This window comes from Orcinus orca, chromosome 2, assembly GCF_937001465.1.
Source record: "Orcinus orca chromosome 2, mOrcOrc1.1, whole genome shotgun sequence".
NCBI lineage: Eukaryota > Metazoa > Chordata > Mammalia > Artiodactyla > Delphinidae > Orcinus > Orcinus orca.
Window position 1 is genome coordinate 114,150,874 of NC_064560.1, and position 16,806 is coordinate 114,167,679.

The window sequence follows — 16,806 nt, forward strand, 5'->3', positions numbered from 1 at the left end:
AGGTATATAATATAGCATTATTAACTATAATCACCATGCTGTACATTAGCTCCCCAGAACTTATTCACCTTACAACTGTAAGTTTGTACCCTTTGACCTAGACAATTTTTAAATAGTTGCAATTAGTCTTTGGTTCACTTGTCTTCTCCTTTTCATTCCTCTGCTACTCCCTGGTTCATCCTCTTCCATATTCCTGGTGTCCTCATGATGATTTCCGGTTGCTCATTGCTTCCTTCTGCAGCCTTTTCATACCTAACCGCTCCCAAGGTATTTCATGATATATTCCAAAATGAGTTATCTTTTCCCTTAACCTTATTTAAACTCTCAACCTCTTCATGGGGCTGACTTTAGCTAAGTGTTAGGAAGAAAGTACTCTTACTAAGCTAATTTGAATCAAAGCATTGGTTAATTTAGTCTTTATGAGTATATTTAATTTTGAAAAGAGAAAAGTCATTAATCTTACTTGTGTCTTGGTAGTGGAATTTTAAACTTTGTAAAGGAGATTTTTTTAGGTCAGGTAACAATTTAACTAGCAGTAGTTCTCAAACTTAGTTGCACATTGGAATCATTTGAGAAGCTTTTTAAAAGATGCCTATTGCCAAGACCCTACTCTCAGAGATTCTAATATAATTGGTCTGGAGTGTGGTCCAGGTATTGGAATTTTTAAAGCTTCCCAGAAGGATTCTAATATGCAGCTAGGTTTGAGAACCACCAGGTTAGAATGAGTGCCTTGATTTATCTTTCAATACTAAAAAATTTCCATTTTTCTGTTATGTGAGTTCCATACATATTAATTGCTATATCTGGTAAAATGAAGACTGGGAAAAAATTTAACTGAAAGATAATAGAGAATAATTATAATTTAAGTGTCATCAAATCCAAATCCCACATTTTACTAATGATGAAACAGACTCAAATGATTAAGGTTACACAGTTAGTTATAGAGCCAGGAAATCTTTACATGGCAAACCACAGGATATTTTTAAATATCCTAAATGCTTCTTTTTACTTTTAGAAATTTAATTTATTTACTAAGGACTAAACTTACTTTAAAATAAGATACATTATGTAAATGAAAAAAATTCAAGCAATGCACAAAGATATAAAATGAAAAGCAAATCTCCAAACCCACTTCAAATCTCACTTTCAAAGTTACTTTTTTAAAAATAATTTCTCCATGAAGAGTATAACCATTAATTTCCACAAGGCGGCAGTATTGCTTACTCTTCAACAATCTCCCTGAAGGCCTGATACTTCCCTAATTGTCCAGGGTGAGCTATGAAGACTCAAATCCTCCCAGAGACAGAATCAATTGGGCCCTGGTACTAAAATGCCACATCAAAGCCAGATTCCTGATTCACAGTGAAATGCAGATGTGAGCAAAGAACTGCACCGGACAGAGCTGTAACTGTGTGGAGAAACATTAGGAATAGATCAGGGACTGAGGAAACAAATGAAAGCACAGGGCAAGGTGCTGTCTGGAAACCTACCAGTTGCCTCTCTCTGTGGAGGTACTAGAAGGGCTGGGGTCCTGTTTTGTGAAAATGTGCATCCAACTCTGTCCTGCACAAAATTTTCCCTTTACAACAAACTGGTCTGAGGCTGTAGGACCCAGTCAAGGGCTTCTATGCTATCCCTACAGCTCCAGGAGTCTGTGGGCTACTAGAAAAAAGCCTGGATCTTTTGATAGTGTCCTTGTAAAAAATGCTGAGGGGATCATGTTTGGGTTTCCCAAACCTGGTAGATTCCCAGCCAGGAACAGGTGATAAAAATCACAGATGCTCTGGTTTTTGTCATTAACTTCTAGAGACATATGATGTAAGGAGACTGATTTTGAGACTTTCTATGTGGTATAATGTATCTACTAGAATAAAAAGTTTATTACTGGTGACATCTTTGGGATCCTAAGACAATGACCCTTCTTTGTGACATTCAGGCATAGGCTTCTCCATGACCTAGCAGGGGACAGAACTGAAGAAAGTCATAAAATGATTAGATCTTAGGAAGAAAAACTTTTTATTTTTTAAAAAAAGTGTTCCTTTATTAGGCTTTGCCAGGTCTTTGTTGCAGCATGTGGGATCTTTTTACTTGTGACATGCGGGACCTAGTTCCTTGACCAGGGATCGAACCCCAGCTCCCTGCATTAGGAGTGTGGAGTCCTAACCACTGGACCACCAGGGAAGTCCCAGAAAGACTCTTTTTAATGTCCTCAAAGCCTTGAGATTGTTGAGGCAGGGATGGGGCCCGGGGCAAGGAATGGACTATGAGAGAGAAAGGGTTATGGGAGGGAAGCTCTGTCCCCAAGGTGAATCCAGACAAACGAAAGGGAAAGAGATATATGAGAAGCACATGATGGAATTTGCAAGATAAAGCTCTAATAACTTCAGATCTATAGTGATCTATTAGGGATCACTTGGAGTAAAGGGTTTATTCTCCAACACAGAACATAGAGCAAGGACCGAGAACTCAGTTTTTATTTTTCCTAATCAAAGGACTCTCTAAAACCATCCAAACGCTTAGACCAACTTGTAGTTCAAAAGGTCTTTTGGTAACCAATGGCAGTTGGCATGCCTAATGCAACAAGAAACAAGACAGACATCATGTTAAATATTCCTCGTCATAATGTCAATTCAAGTTAAAATCCTTACTTTCCACAGGCATTATTCCTTTCAGGGCCCCCTAGCTATATCTAAATGATATGCCTGATTTTAATTATGAAGTTATATTCCTTTTTGTTTTGTTTGTTTGTTTGTTTCACTGTATCCAAACTTAATCCTAGATTAGGGCACTTGGCAATGTGTCCAGTCATTATGGTTTGTAATTCTGACCATTTCCTTCATGAGGCTTGGAAATCTTATATAGTCCTGGCAGAAATTTGATTGATAAACAAAAGAAGTGAGATGTTGACCTGCATTTTCTGGGTTTGAAGCTACAATAAATTTTGCACAGGGTATATAATGTAGTTAATGAGTATTTCCAAACCTCAAACTGGAAATATGAAACCTGATCAAAAGTCAGCAAGGAAAATCTCATGTGCTCCAAAAGACAATTAGGAGTATCCACTAAAAGGATTCTTGACAATAATGCAAGCAGAATGCCATGATCGTTGCTACGGAGTTAGTAGAACCATGAAAAATTATTTTAAAAAATGACCACTGAGTTCTTTTAATTTCACCTTAATTCAAGTAAAAGATAGATGTAAAAACCAAGAAGGGAATAGCATTGCCAGTGCCATGCCATGCCCTTCCTTGCCCTGAAACCAGGTGCATGGTAACCAGGAAAGATGCTCTTAGTGATCAATAAGAGCGTGTGTAACCCTTTCTTATTGTCTGAGAGGATTTCCTGCTTTGTCTATTGCCCATCAATATCTGGTTCCCCTTCTTGTGGGAGGATTAAAGTCTGATGAGCTCAGGTGTCACCATGTGACTTACTCTGGCCATTGAAATGTGAGTGGAGGCTTTGGGGGTTCCTCTGGCGTAAGTTTTTTTTTTTTTTTTTCAAATACAAGACTTCGTTTATTAATAAAGTAATCATTATTATGCTTTTTGGAAAAAAAGTCTAAAAATATTCAGCCTTCATGTTAGTGTAGGTTAGGCCACCCAAAAGACAAAGCAAAGATAACATTAAGTCATGGTCCAGGGTTACACTTATGAGAAACAAATACAAGACTTATGGGACTTGATATATAAAAACAACCAAAGTAAACTGTATTTCAAATTTGTTTATATAAAAACACATTAGGGGGACTTCCCTGGCGGCGCAGTGGTTAAGACTCCACGCTCACAATGCAGGGGGCCTGGGTTCGATCCCTGGTCGGGGAACTGGATCCCGCATGCATGTTGCAACTAGGAGCTCGCATGCCACAACTAAAGGAGCCCACATGCCACAACTAAGGAGCCGGTGCAACAAATTTTAAAAAAAACAAAACAGTAGGAACTTCCTCGGTGGCACAGTGGCTAAGAATCTGCCTGCCAATGTAGGGGACACGGGTTCGAGCTCTGGTCCGGGAAGATCCCACATGCCGTGGAGCAACTAAGCCCGTGTGCCACAACTACTGAGCCTGTGCTCTAGAGCCCGCGAGCCACAACTACTGAGCCCATGTGCCACAACTACTGAAGCCCACGCGCCTAGAGCCCATGCTCCGCAACAAGAGAAGCCACTGCAATGAGAAGCCTGCGCACTGCAACGAAGAGTAGCCTCTGCTCGCCACAACTAGCGAAAGCCCGTGCACAGCAACAAAGACCCAACACAACCAAAAATATAAAAAATATGTATATATATTAAAGATCACTTTAAAATAGTGTCCATCTTTTCTTTAAATGAGCATAGACTAATCTGCAATCATGTCATAAGTTTTAAGAGCCAGAGCGTGCTTTTTTTTTAATGTTCCCTCTTTCCTCTGCCATGATTACTGGTAATATTCCACATAGAAGTTGCTCCAGCAGCCTGGGCGCTGGAGTAAAGATCATGATGTAGAGCTGGGCTCCTTTCCTGGTTTCTAATGCACATGTTGTTGCAAGCAAGGTGTATACTTTTTTTGTTTTAAGCCACTGAGATTTTGGGTTGTTTGTCACTGCAGCGCAACTGACCCATCCAACTTCATTGATTTGTTCAGTCTGCTACATACATTCTCAGTGGGAATACTACTGCCCCCAAGGGGGCAAAAAAGCACAGATATACATGCAGTAACAAGTATACAATATATCTGTGGTATTAAATTTTCATGGGGCTGGGGGTGGGGGAGACCTAGGGAAAAAAATGTCTAAAAAGGCTCATTAGGAGGCAATAATGAAATAATGGTTGAGAAACATTGGTCTTTAAGGCAAAAAGTAATGGTCAGCCTGTCTTTATAAAGTCTAATCCAGAGGTTCTCAACTCTGGTGGCACATTTGAAGCTCCTGGAGAGCTTTTTATTTATTTTATTTTATTATTATTATTTTTTTGTTTATTTTTGGCTGCTCTGGGTCTTCACTGCTGGGCATGGGCTTTCTCTAGGTGCGGCGAGTAGGGACTACTCTTCATTGCGGTGTGCAGGCTTCTCATTGCAGTGGCTTCTCTTGCTGCAGAGCACGGGCTCTAGGCACATGGGCTTCAGTAGTTGCAGCGCGCTGGCTCAGTAGTTGCGGCACGCGGGTCCTAGAGCACGTGGGCTTCAGGAACTGTGGCTTGTGGGCTCTAGAGCACAGGCTCAGTAGTTGTGGTGCGCGGGCTTAGGTGCTCCGTGGCATGTGGGATCTTCCTGCACCAGGGATTGAACCCATGTCCCCTGCATTGGCAGGTGGATTCTTAACCATTGCACCACCAGGGAAGTCCCTGGAGAGCTTTTTAAAAACACTGATACCCACGTGTGGTTCTCAGAGATTCTAATTTAATTGGTAGAATCCACACATTGGTATTTTTTTTAAAGCTCCCAGGTAATTCTAATTTGCAAACAGGGTTAAGAACCACTGGACCAGACATTATCAAAGACAAAGCAGCATTGCTTCCCCTGGGAGAGGTGCCACACAAATAGCAGAGAAATAGCACAGTGCACTGGAAATGGCTGGCATGGAGTACAACTCACTTCTATTTTAGAAGGGCTATTCTGGCCTCACACCAGGTAACAAAAAGCTGGATTCATCAAGAAGAGACAGCAATGTCCAATTTCTGTATTTTATCTTTCCCATTTCATGACGCACTATTTGAATGCAGAGGGTCCTTTATGACTCATTTGGAAAACATAAGAAGGGAAAAAATATGGCTGTAGTTATTCCTGGGCTAGTACCAATAGTCAGCATTTTCTGCACAGATGCAATTTGGAAATCATCTCTGTCTTCAGCTCCTAAAATTTAAAATTCTTACTGAGTTAAAAGCTATTCAGCATGGAACCTTCTTTATCCTCTATAACTAGGGAAACTCTAGATGCCAGGGGGACACTTTCACATAGATTGTGAAAATTAAAACTTAAATTAACTTTTTTAAAAATTAAGAAGATAAAACACTTTCTCCTTCTTAGAAAGGGGTCTCGGTGGCTAAATGACAGTGACGAAGGATTATCATGGCTGAATTTGGTCATTAGATGTATCATCACTTATTCTTTCCTGAAATGTCACTTGGAATTGACAATGATATGGCTGTATTTTTTTTCTTTTCTTTTCTTTTCTTTTTGATATGGCTGTATTTTAATGAAGTGACTCCATTTCCAGCCAGGAAGTCAAAATTATAATGTGTTGATTAGCAAGTATATGACTTTATATTTTCCTTTTACACATCTTCACAGGAGATAGCGTTTACATTGTTCTCATTTATTTGGAGGTTCTAACTAAAAGGTGTAGATTGTCTTTCTTGATGTTATTTTTGGTCACTGAGTACCTAGTTTAAGAGCAAGGGTGGAGATATTTGCAGACATTTCTTGTGAAATTTCTTGAAGCTGGAAAATAAAATTTCTAGGAAATTCTTCATGAGAAGGAGAGAGTCAGCATCAGTTGTACAAGTTGACAAATGCTCACGACTAGCTTGTCAACACTTTGTTGATGATTTTGGCACAGGCAGAAAAGAGAAAATCAAGTGTTTAAGGTTACCTTTAGAGACAAGGATGGATTTGAGATGCAGAGATGGATAAAATGTGGATCCAAGAAGGTTTAAATGCTAACTGATCTGTAGTGCTAATTCTAATCTAATTCTAATTCTAATCTAGTTCTAATCTAATTCTGAAGAATGGCAACAATGTGTTGTAATGAGTCCCTTTCAAAATGCCTACCGGCTCCACTTACTAAAGCGGGGAGAACCGCTCAGTGTCATATGATGTTGCTCCCCTAGCCATAGCTGATTAGACAAGGAGTAGACATGTGACCTGAGGTTGGGCTAATTACATTCTCTCTCCTGGATATTTGGAATTGGGATGCAATCTCTAGCTAGTTTTTCTTGGGCAATGGAGCTAGTAGGTGATAAAGAGCTGGGGCTAGACTGCCATTTCTACCAAGGGGATGCTGAAGCAGAGAAAGCCAATCTTCAAAGAAAAAAGATATTACTGAGCTTAGAAGAGATGAAAAGAATACCTTTAGTTCCTGACTTTCAAGTTCCATGTCAAGTCCCTTGGCATGTGAAGTTCCATGTCAAGACCTGGCTGTCCCACCGGCTTTGGTTCCACTAGATACTCCTGTATCCTTTTAATAAGCATCACCCCCTGTGCTTGAGTTAGTTTGAGTGGGTTTCTGTTCCTTGCAAGCAATTATTCCTGATTACGACAGTGTTCTTCTCCACAAAGAACAGCTAAAATCTATGAAAGGCATAGGCCACATTTACTGCAGACGTTCAGCTTCTTAAAATTTTGCTTGAATTATCCACATTAGTCTTCTGGTGGATGAACTGGCTGTTTAGTATAACGGATGTGGCAGGCTTTGTGAGCAAATGGGTCAGAAAGAAATGCTGAATGCCATGAAATCTTTGGAACAATGGGCACATGTTTTACCATACATGTTCTAAACAAAAGGGCAAAGATCCAAACAGGCAAAACCTTATGGTTGCATTTTTCCTTCTTTAACCTAATTAAGCTCTTAATAATATAGCTAGATTTAAAGGAGATATGCATAGCAATTTAATGTCTCCATTATGAAGGGTTTGAAAAGATGCTAAGATGGATAGAATAATCAGCTCTATCAGTTCCATTAATTTCTAGCCCCCTTTTGCTTCTGCTTTAGACCCCTGACACCAATTATGCAAATTTGCTCACACAGTGCCTGGTTGCTTTTGCATAGTAATTTAAATGTAGGTGTCTTATGAAGACAAAAGGAAATGCACTGTCCTTTTCAGAATTTAGAATTTGAACTGATTCACTGATTTTCTTCCTGTGGAATTACCAGGCAGCTGGAGAAACAGCTGGACCAGTTTCTGAACACCAACAAAAAACCTCAAGTCTGAATTACAATAGGGGTTTTTATCAGAATTTTATAGTATTGTTTAATAAATACAAAACACACTTTAGTAGTAATTGGCTACTTTCCTGTTTACATTAGCAAATGAATTATGAAGATGAAGCCAAATGTGCTAAGAGTTGCTTGATTCACAGAGAGAAATCATTTTGGACTTTAAGGATTACAGAGTCCATTTTGAAGGAGGATCTAAATTAAAGCCCTTACCTAACCTGTCTTAGTTTCCTAGGGGCAGTATAACTTAATGGTCCTTGAGGATTGCTTGGGTTCAACACCCAATTCTACTAGCTATGTGACCTTTGGTAAGTTATTCAACCTCTGTGTGCTTTAATTTTCTCATTTGTGAAGTGAGGATAAAACAGTGCCTACTTCATTGAGTAGTTGTGAGGATTAAGTGAGTTAGTTTATATGAAGCACTTAATACAGTGCCTAGCATACAGTAAGTGTTATTAGTCATTATTGTAACCCCAAATGCAAAATCTTATGTTTGCCTAAAATTTCAGCCAGTGGAACTAATTATTCCGATTAGTGCAATATCCTTTCAAACCCAGTTAGTGACTCAAAAGTAGGGAAATAGACATATGCTTGCCTTTTTACAGGCAGACCAGTGTGGGTAAGGAGGGGTATAGAGTCATGCATGTATAAGCTGCCTTGATCTCAAAGATCAGGCTTCCTACTTCCTTATGAGAAACACATTCTTCCCAGGAGATTGGCTGGATGACTGTCTTATCTTCAGACAGGGCCAGCATGTTCTGGTTAATGGTAAGTAGACAAGGTACACTGGGTCAAGATAGGTACAAGGTGGACCCAACTGCAGATTTTGGGAGGAAATCCTTGCCTCACTGATACACATCAGAAGGGCGTGGAAATAAGGAAGTGAGGGTATCTTGGGGAAGCGGTTGATAATAAGGAGAAATAACTCGAAGTTAGAGAGTTTTTCTGAGTTGGATATCACAGTGCTAGGTAATACAGGAGAGGGACTATTCAGAGATCTAGACAGACAGCCTGCTGTTTGTCTTTTTTTTTTTTAACATCTTTATTGGAGTATAATTGCTTTACAATGGTGTGTTAGTTTCTGCTGTGTAACAAAATTAATCAGCTATACATATAGATATATCCCCATATCTCCTCCTGTTTGCATCTCCCTCCCACCCTCCCTATCCCACCCCTCTAGGTGGACACAAAGCACTGAGCTGATCTCCCTGTTCTATGCAGCTGCTTCCCACTAGCAGCCTGCTGTTTGAATCAGGGCTGTTTGCAAATAGCAGCATCTGGAATGGGAGGGACTATTAAGAATACATTAAACCCTTTCTCAGAGGGACTGTGATTTTTCGGTGTATCAAGATGAGGGAGCTAATTAAAGGAGCCATAAGGGAATTGAGATACCAGAAGTAGGGGCCGGATCTCACCAATCGGACAGAACTCTGTGTCAGAACTGGAGCGTGTGACTGGAACCATAGCAGCAATGGCAGATTACACTTGTTGTTGGGATAAAGATTGGTTAGGATGGTCCTAGGGGTGGTTTGGGTAGAACCTTCATGTCCAATGGGTCTACCCGTATGGATAAGGATAAAAAAAGGCTGGAAGGGGGAGGGAGAAAAGAACACCAGGATGTCTATGAAGGAGTGAGGGAGTCCTTTAGGTAGTTTCTTTTGTCTTCTAAACTTTGAGTCACAGAAAGCACCATTGATCTTCTGGACATTCTCATTTAAGGAACAGTGGTCTTAAAGAATGCCTTACATCAGTCTGGGCAACATCTCTGAGTGACGGGTAGGAGAAAAAAATAAAAAGAACTGTGTTCCCTACAGAATTACTAGGCTTCTCCTGGCAATAAACTCTAAGAGATTGGAAGTTTTCCCCCCACTTTCTCTCTCCCTTTCTCTTATGTCCTTAAAATACCTGCTTCCTAGCATGCAAGGAAGAACTAGGCATGACATAAAAATCTACTTTGAAAATTCATATTTTTTGATTACCAGATTAGGGAAGCACAATGGCTCTTGGAATCAGAATTGCACTAGTTGCAAAGGAAAATGATCTTCTATGAGAGTTGGGTGCTGCGCAAATATCCTTGTGGTTGCTCTTGAGTTAATAAGCCTCCCTAACTATCATTGATTATAACTACTTCCTGTTGCAGAAAAGAATTCCTTTTCATAACTACAAACATAACCTGTTGCCTAAATTATGTAAGTAGAAACCAAGCACATGGAAATCAGAGACTAAAAGACGAGCATTTGGTATTCAATTTACATTTCTGAATGAATGAGATGCTCAATGTGCATTACAAGATAATGATGATGACAATGGTTAGGAATGAAGGAGGAAAAGGAAAGGGAAAGGGACAGAGAAAGGCAAGAAACAGCTGTAACCCTATGGCAGCTGGCTTACCAATTACTGCTGCTGAAGCGACTACAATACACTGTTTTCAATTATTCAGAGGCTGGTTCTCCAGTTTGTATATCACCTCAGGTTTTTGCTTCAGATGTCCCCTTCTACCAATTGCCCTTTAGTCATCCGTTTAATGGCTATTAATCCACAGAGAAGATGAGGGAACAAAAGAGATTAATGTTAGCTAAAACTTTCCCAGTGTTTTCTTCATTTCATTCTCACAGCAACTCTATAAGAGAGGGTCTATTATCCCTGTTTTACAAATGAGGGAACCGAGGCCTAGCAATAGTCCCAAGGTCACAGAGCTAGTATGGAGCAGAGCTAGAATTTGAACCATGGGCTGTCTGAAACTAGAGACATGCTCTTACCCATTACATTCTCCTACTTCCATGCTACTCAGACTTCTAACTTGTTTCCAGTCATTGTAAATGTTCCCAGTGCTTTATAGTTTACAAATGTTTCCTTCCCTCCCTCCCTTCCTTCATCCTTTATTTTGTGTGTGTAAATGTGTACTACTTTGGTTTATTATATTCATTTTCTTCTTGTAGCTTGTGAGTTCTTAAGCCTCAAGATGCCCCTGTGTTGCAATGTTTTGCAGTCAAAACGTTCTATAAGGCCTATTAAAGAAAACAGCAATTTCCTAGGCCCCAATTTTCTCAGTCCCCTCCCCCAGAGGCAATAGCTGTCAGCTATTTCTGCTGTTTCTTTTGGTATTTGTCTCAGTATTTCTAAATAATATGCTTATATTGCTTACTTGTTGATTTTTTTAAAATTAGGTGTTTTATGAAAGATATCTTTCAACTACCTCAACCCCAGCCTACCCCAATCACACACCTACGCACTTTCCTATCCATTCTTTCAATATAGTTATATCATTATGTTGGTTAAGTTAAATCAATATTTATGTTATTATGACTATGTAAATGCCTACATACTATGATTACCTTTCTTTTTTGTTTTTCATGGAGTTATACATGCTTTGTTTTTATTTTTCACTTACTTTGTTTTATTATAATTATCACTACCTCATAACCAAATTCTCCCCCAAAGGTGTATTTCTTTTCAATATAGTCAGACACATTAGGTAGTTTATAAATTTCACCTTCTTTGAAACATCTAAGAGCCTTCTGATTTTCTCAATTCGAAAGGATACATGCACCCCAATGTTCAGTGCAGTGCTGTTGACAATAGCCAAGACATGGAAGCAACCAAATTTCCATTGACAGAGGAACAGATAAAGATGATGTGGTACATACATATACACAATGAAATATTACTCAGCCATCAAAAAGAATGAAATATTGCCATTTGCAGCAACATGAATGGACCTGGAGATTATCATACTAAGTGAAGTAAGTCAGACAGAAAAAGACAAATATCATATGATATTGCTTATATGTGGAATCTAAAAAAAAAAAAAGATACAAATGAACTTATTTACAAAACAGAAACAGACTGACTTAGAAAATGAACTTATGGTTATCAGGGGGGAAAGGGGGGTGGCGGGGGAGGAACAGATTGGGAGTTTGGGATTGACATGCTGTATTTAAAATAGATAGCCAACAAGGACCTACTGTATAGCACAGGGAACTCTGCTCGATATTCTGTAATAACCTAAATGGGAAAAGAATTTGAAAAAGAATAGATACATGTGTATGTATACTGAATCACTTTGCTGGACACCTGAAACTAACACAACATTGTTAATCAACTATACTCCAATATAAAATAGCAGTTTAAAAAAGTAAAATAAATAAATAAATAAAAATTTTATTTATTTATTTTTGGCTGCATTGGGTCTTCATTGTTGTGCATGGGCTTTCTCTTTTTGCAGAGCACAGACTCTAGGCGCATGGGCTTCAGTAGCTGTGGCTTGTAGGCTCTAGAGCGCAGGCTCAGTAGTTGTGGCGCTTGGGCTTAGTTGCTCCATGGCATGTGGGATCTTCCCGGACTAGGGCTCAAAACCCGTGTTCCCTGCATTAACAGGCGGATTCTTAACCACTGCACCACCAGGGAAGTCCCATCCATTTTGACTCTGATTCTTCGAGTAGACTCGCTTCACAGCTGTCATTCTGGGATCAAACTTGACCACTATTCTGAGAATTTACACGTCTCTTTCTTGTGTTAGATCTCATTTCCAGAATCCTACGTCTTAATCAGCTTTTGATAATTTTTTCTTTCTTTTATCTTCTTTCTTTTTTTTCTCTTTTTCAGTAATGATTCCAAAATTTCAGTGGCTAACAACAAAAAAGATTTATTTCTCACTTTCATTAGATATCCTCTGTAGGTTGGCTGCAGCTCTGCTCCATGTTGGCTTCTTCTCAGGACCCAGGAGCAGTCCTGATCTGGCCGACACCAATCTTTTGGGAGAGAAAAGAGCAATAATATCCATCATTTCCACTTACTTTTAATTGTTCAAAGCAAACCAGTAGCCAAGTTTGATGTCACTGGGATGGGGAGTAAAATTATAACCCTGATAGAGAAGGGCAGGGAATTTTTTGAACACATAACACAATCTACTATGTGTTCCTATTTCTTGGTTTGCTCCAACATTTTTGGAGAACCATCCTCCAGTAGCTTCCTGAGGAAGGGTACATAAGAGTTAAATTTGTTGAGATCGTGTATTTCTAAAATGTCTTTTTACCCGATTGACAGCTAATTTATATTAGCTTTGTATAACTTTTTTCCCTTCTGGAAGTTTATTTTTGTTCCTAAAGTTCTGAAATTTCACAGTGGTGTGTCATGGTGTGGATTTGTTTCCATACATTGTGCTGGATAGTTGGTAGACCCTCTAAATTTGGAAATTCATGTCCTTCAGTTTAGAAAATTTTCTTGAATTATGCCTTTGATAATTTCCTGGCTTCCACCTTTTTTTCCTTATTTGTAAACATGTTTATTTATCATGTCTCCTATTTTATTTTATATTTATAAAGGTTCTTTTTAATTATCTGAATGTGTTTTTTTCCTAAATGGCATTTGGTACTTATTTCAGGAATGCCTTATCTTCTCCTATCTCTATTAGGATATTTACTAATAATTTGCTTTTTGAACATTTTCTTTTTCCTGCTTAGTCTTTTCATCCTTCAAGTTGCCTGTTTCCTTTTCGTTTTGGTCTCTACATTTTATGTTAGAGGAATTACTTAAACTCCTTAAATTTCTGGTGATGCCACCCCCAGTTCAGCAACTCTATTTTGCTCTCTCCAGAGAATTATTTTCCAATAAATAGACAAAAGAAGTCTCTTGGCTGCTTAGAGTCAGGGAAGGGAACTGTTTGTTAAATGGACTTTCAAACAATCTTCCTGTTTTCAGTCCTGTCTCCACTTCCTAAAGCACCTGTTGCATCAATTTCTAAATATTTTGTGGGTTCTACATGCAAATCAGATTGCTTCTCAGCTTTCTCCTTTGCTGGATATGGATTCAACTTTCTTGGGTCTGCTCAATTATTACTCACCCATATGCTTTCTGGCTCCCAAAATGTTATTACTGTGGTTCCTCTTCATTCACATTGGTCATGTAGGTTTATGTTTTTTAAAAATCCCTTACTGTGGTTTTAACAAATTTGGAGCAAAAGTAGAGGTAAATGCATGTGTTCAACCTGCTATTTTTAAGCAAAAGTCTTATGACTCTGAGAACAACCAGGGAAAACATTATCATCCCCATTTTATAAATGAGAAACAGAATTCAAATGACTTGTCAGGATTACACAGCATATAATGCTAGATCTAGGGCTTGTATTCATTCTGGACTTTTGACTCCAAGTTCAATGCTCTTTCCACTAAATTCCTAAAAAAGAAGGTTGTATAATGTAGTTGTTAAAAGCACAGTCTTTGGCACCAGAGACCTGGGTATGAGTCCAGGTTTTGCTTCTTCATATCTGTATTCTTTTGACGAATTGTTTAGTCTCACTACAATGAAAATTCCTCATTTATAGAATGGGGATGATATCAATAGCACAACCCCACCATAGTGTTGTGAGGATTCATTTAGATAATACATGTAAGGTACCCAGCAGAGCTTCTGGCATATAGTAAGTGCTCCCTTATTACTATAATGGAAAAATTGAAATGATAAGATATAATAATGATTTGCAGTTTTAATTAACTGAACTATGTTCAGGGAAACTTTTAAATTAATTCTGCAGACATTTACTGAATAATTAGCATGTGCACTGTGGAATGTTTATTCTTGCTTTCTCTTGTATTTGAACCTCTTTATGAAAACATCTTTGATTAGTAACTACTCCAAAACTAGTTGAGCTTGGATGACAAATTTCTGAGTAAGGACGGAAGAATTAGGCAGGGTCACAGATTTTCTATCCATCAACCTAATTAACAATAACAACAAAAAATGCATTTACAAAGTCCAAAATTCACCAGCAGCTAAAACAAGGTAAAGGACGAAAACTTACACATAAATGAAAAAAATTTTAAAGGCGACCAATATGAGAAACAGTATTCTGGTTCAGTCAGGTGTGGCTACTCACCCTGCCCCTATTTCTCAGAAGCAGAATGAGAGGGAAAAAGGGTGGGGGATTTTTTAATTATTTTTTTATTGGATTATAGTTGATTTACAATGTTGTGTTAGTTTCTGCTGTACAGCAAAGTGAATCAGTTATACATATACATATACCCACTCTGTTTTAGATTCTTTTCCCATATAGGTCATTACAGAGTACTGAATAGAGTTCCCTGTGCTATACAGTTAGTTCTTATTAGTTATCTATTTTATATATAGTAGTGTGTATATGTCAATCCCAATCTCCCAATTTATCCTTCCTCCCGAGGGTGGGGGATTTGACAACATTCTGAGGTTCTCCCTCATGCCTTCACTAATGTGTGAAGAAGAATTCTTAGGGTGTAGATAAGCAACCTTGGGGAGGGTGGAGAAATGGGGGAATCTGAGAAAACTGTTTTAGAATGGAAGCCACCATAAACCACCATGGGACCTCAGCAGTGACAATAAGGGCCTCCAGAGCTTTCCACTTCCTCTTTCCACTTTCCAGCTCACTGGGCTGAGCAGAAGGACTGATACAAATTACACAAGAGTGTAATATACCCCTGGCTGGTTAGATTGGGCTGGGTTTAGCCATTTACTGACTCCCACAAGAGAGCAGAAAACTAAGGGCAACACTCAGCACCAACTTCCCTCTTTTCTTCCCCTTATCCCGCATCTTCATTTTAGAGCAAATTGACTAGAAAACAACTCCAAACTGGGGGAAGAAATACTGGCACATATCAGAGCAAATTGAAGTCTGAAGAGTCTGTCCATGCTGAGCATGAACTGGATAAAATATAAGGACATGACTACTATTCAAGCATGGTAGGAAGAAACATGATTTTTGAAAGAGAGGTGAAGAATCTAGTTTAGATGGAAACAGCTGTTAAAGGAAAAACCAGAGCTGGATGGTAGTTAAAGTGTTTAAAAACAGATTTTATTCAGAAAAACTATTGTAATAAAGGAAAATAGTCCTCAGTATAGAACTGGGCTCAATTCTGAATACAGCAAGGAAAAGTGGGAATTTATAGCTAAGGAGCAGGATGGGGATTGGGGGGGTGGAGTTGGGGGTCAGTGAATGAGAAATTACTAAGAGGAAGCATCAGGCATAAGGGGGGATTCCACCTAAACCAACCTAGCAATATTCTTGCTGAAGGCAGGCTAAGGTGATCGGACATTATCTGGGGGATGATAGGCTATGAGAAATTTGGTAAGACGTTGAGGATGATTGGATATTGAGTTTGGGGGATTCTGGCTAAACCGACTTAACAGGATTCTTGCTAAAATTAGGTATACAAAGACAGACAAAAGTCCAAAAGATGGAAAAAAATCCAAAAGATGGAAAAAAGTCCAAAAGTCGAGGCCTGGTTAGGAAGGGGATCCATAGGGGCCAGACTAAAGTTTGGTCAAGGACAGACTCTTTGTTATAACCCAGAGAAAAGAAGCATATTCCTTAAGACTATTTTGTTCCATAGACTCAGTAAGAAATAATATTCAATACAATAAGAGGTCCAAGATGAGATGTTAAACAATAGAATGATTGAGAACCAAAATAATATCATTACAGATCATATAAATAAATTTCAACAGCAAGGAACAAAATAAAATTGGCTGAATATTAGGTTAATAGCATGGAGGAAAGATTTGGGACAATCACAATGAATAAAGAGGGAAAAGGCATAGAGATTTAAGAATTTAAAAGAAATGAAAAATACAGTCAAATATAATCCAATATTGGGCTAATTGGTGTCCCAGAGGAAGAGAACTCAACAAATTAAAAAATAATAAGAGCTATTGTACCAAAAAACCCACCATCTTACACCAGGGAAAACTGATTTAGAACAATTAACATAGAGGTATGTTCTGATTAAGTTCTTGAACTTCAGGGTTAACTATATAGAGCCTTCAGCCATCTTAGAAGAAAAGAAAATCACCTATAGTGGAAAAATTTTGACTCAACTCAGACTTCTCTATAGCAAATGTCAGGAAAAAAAGACATAGGAGCCATGGCTACAAA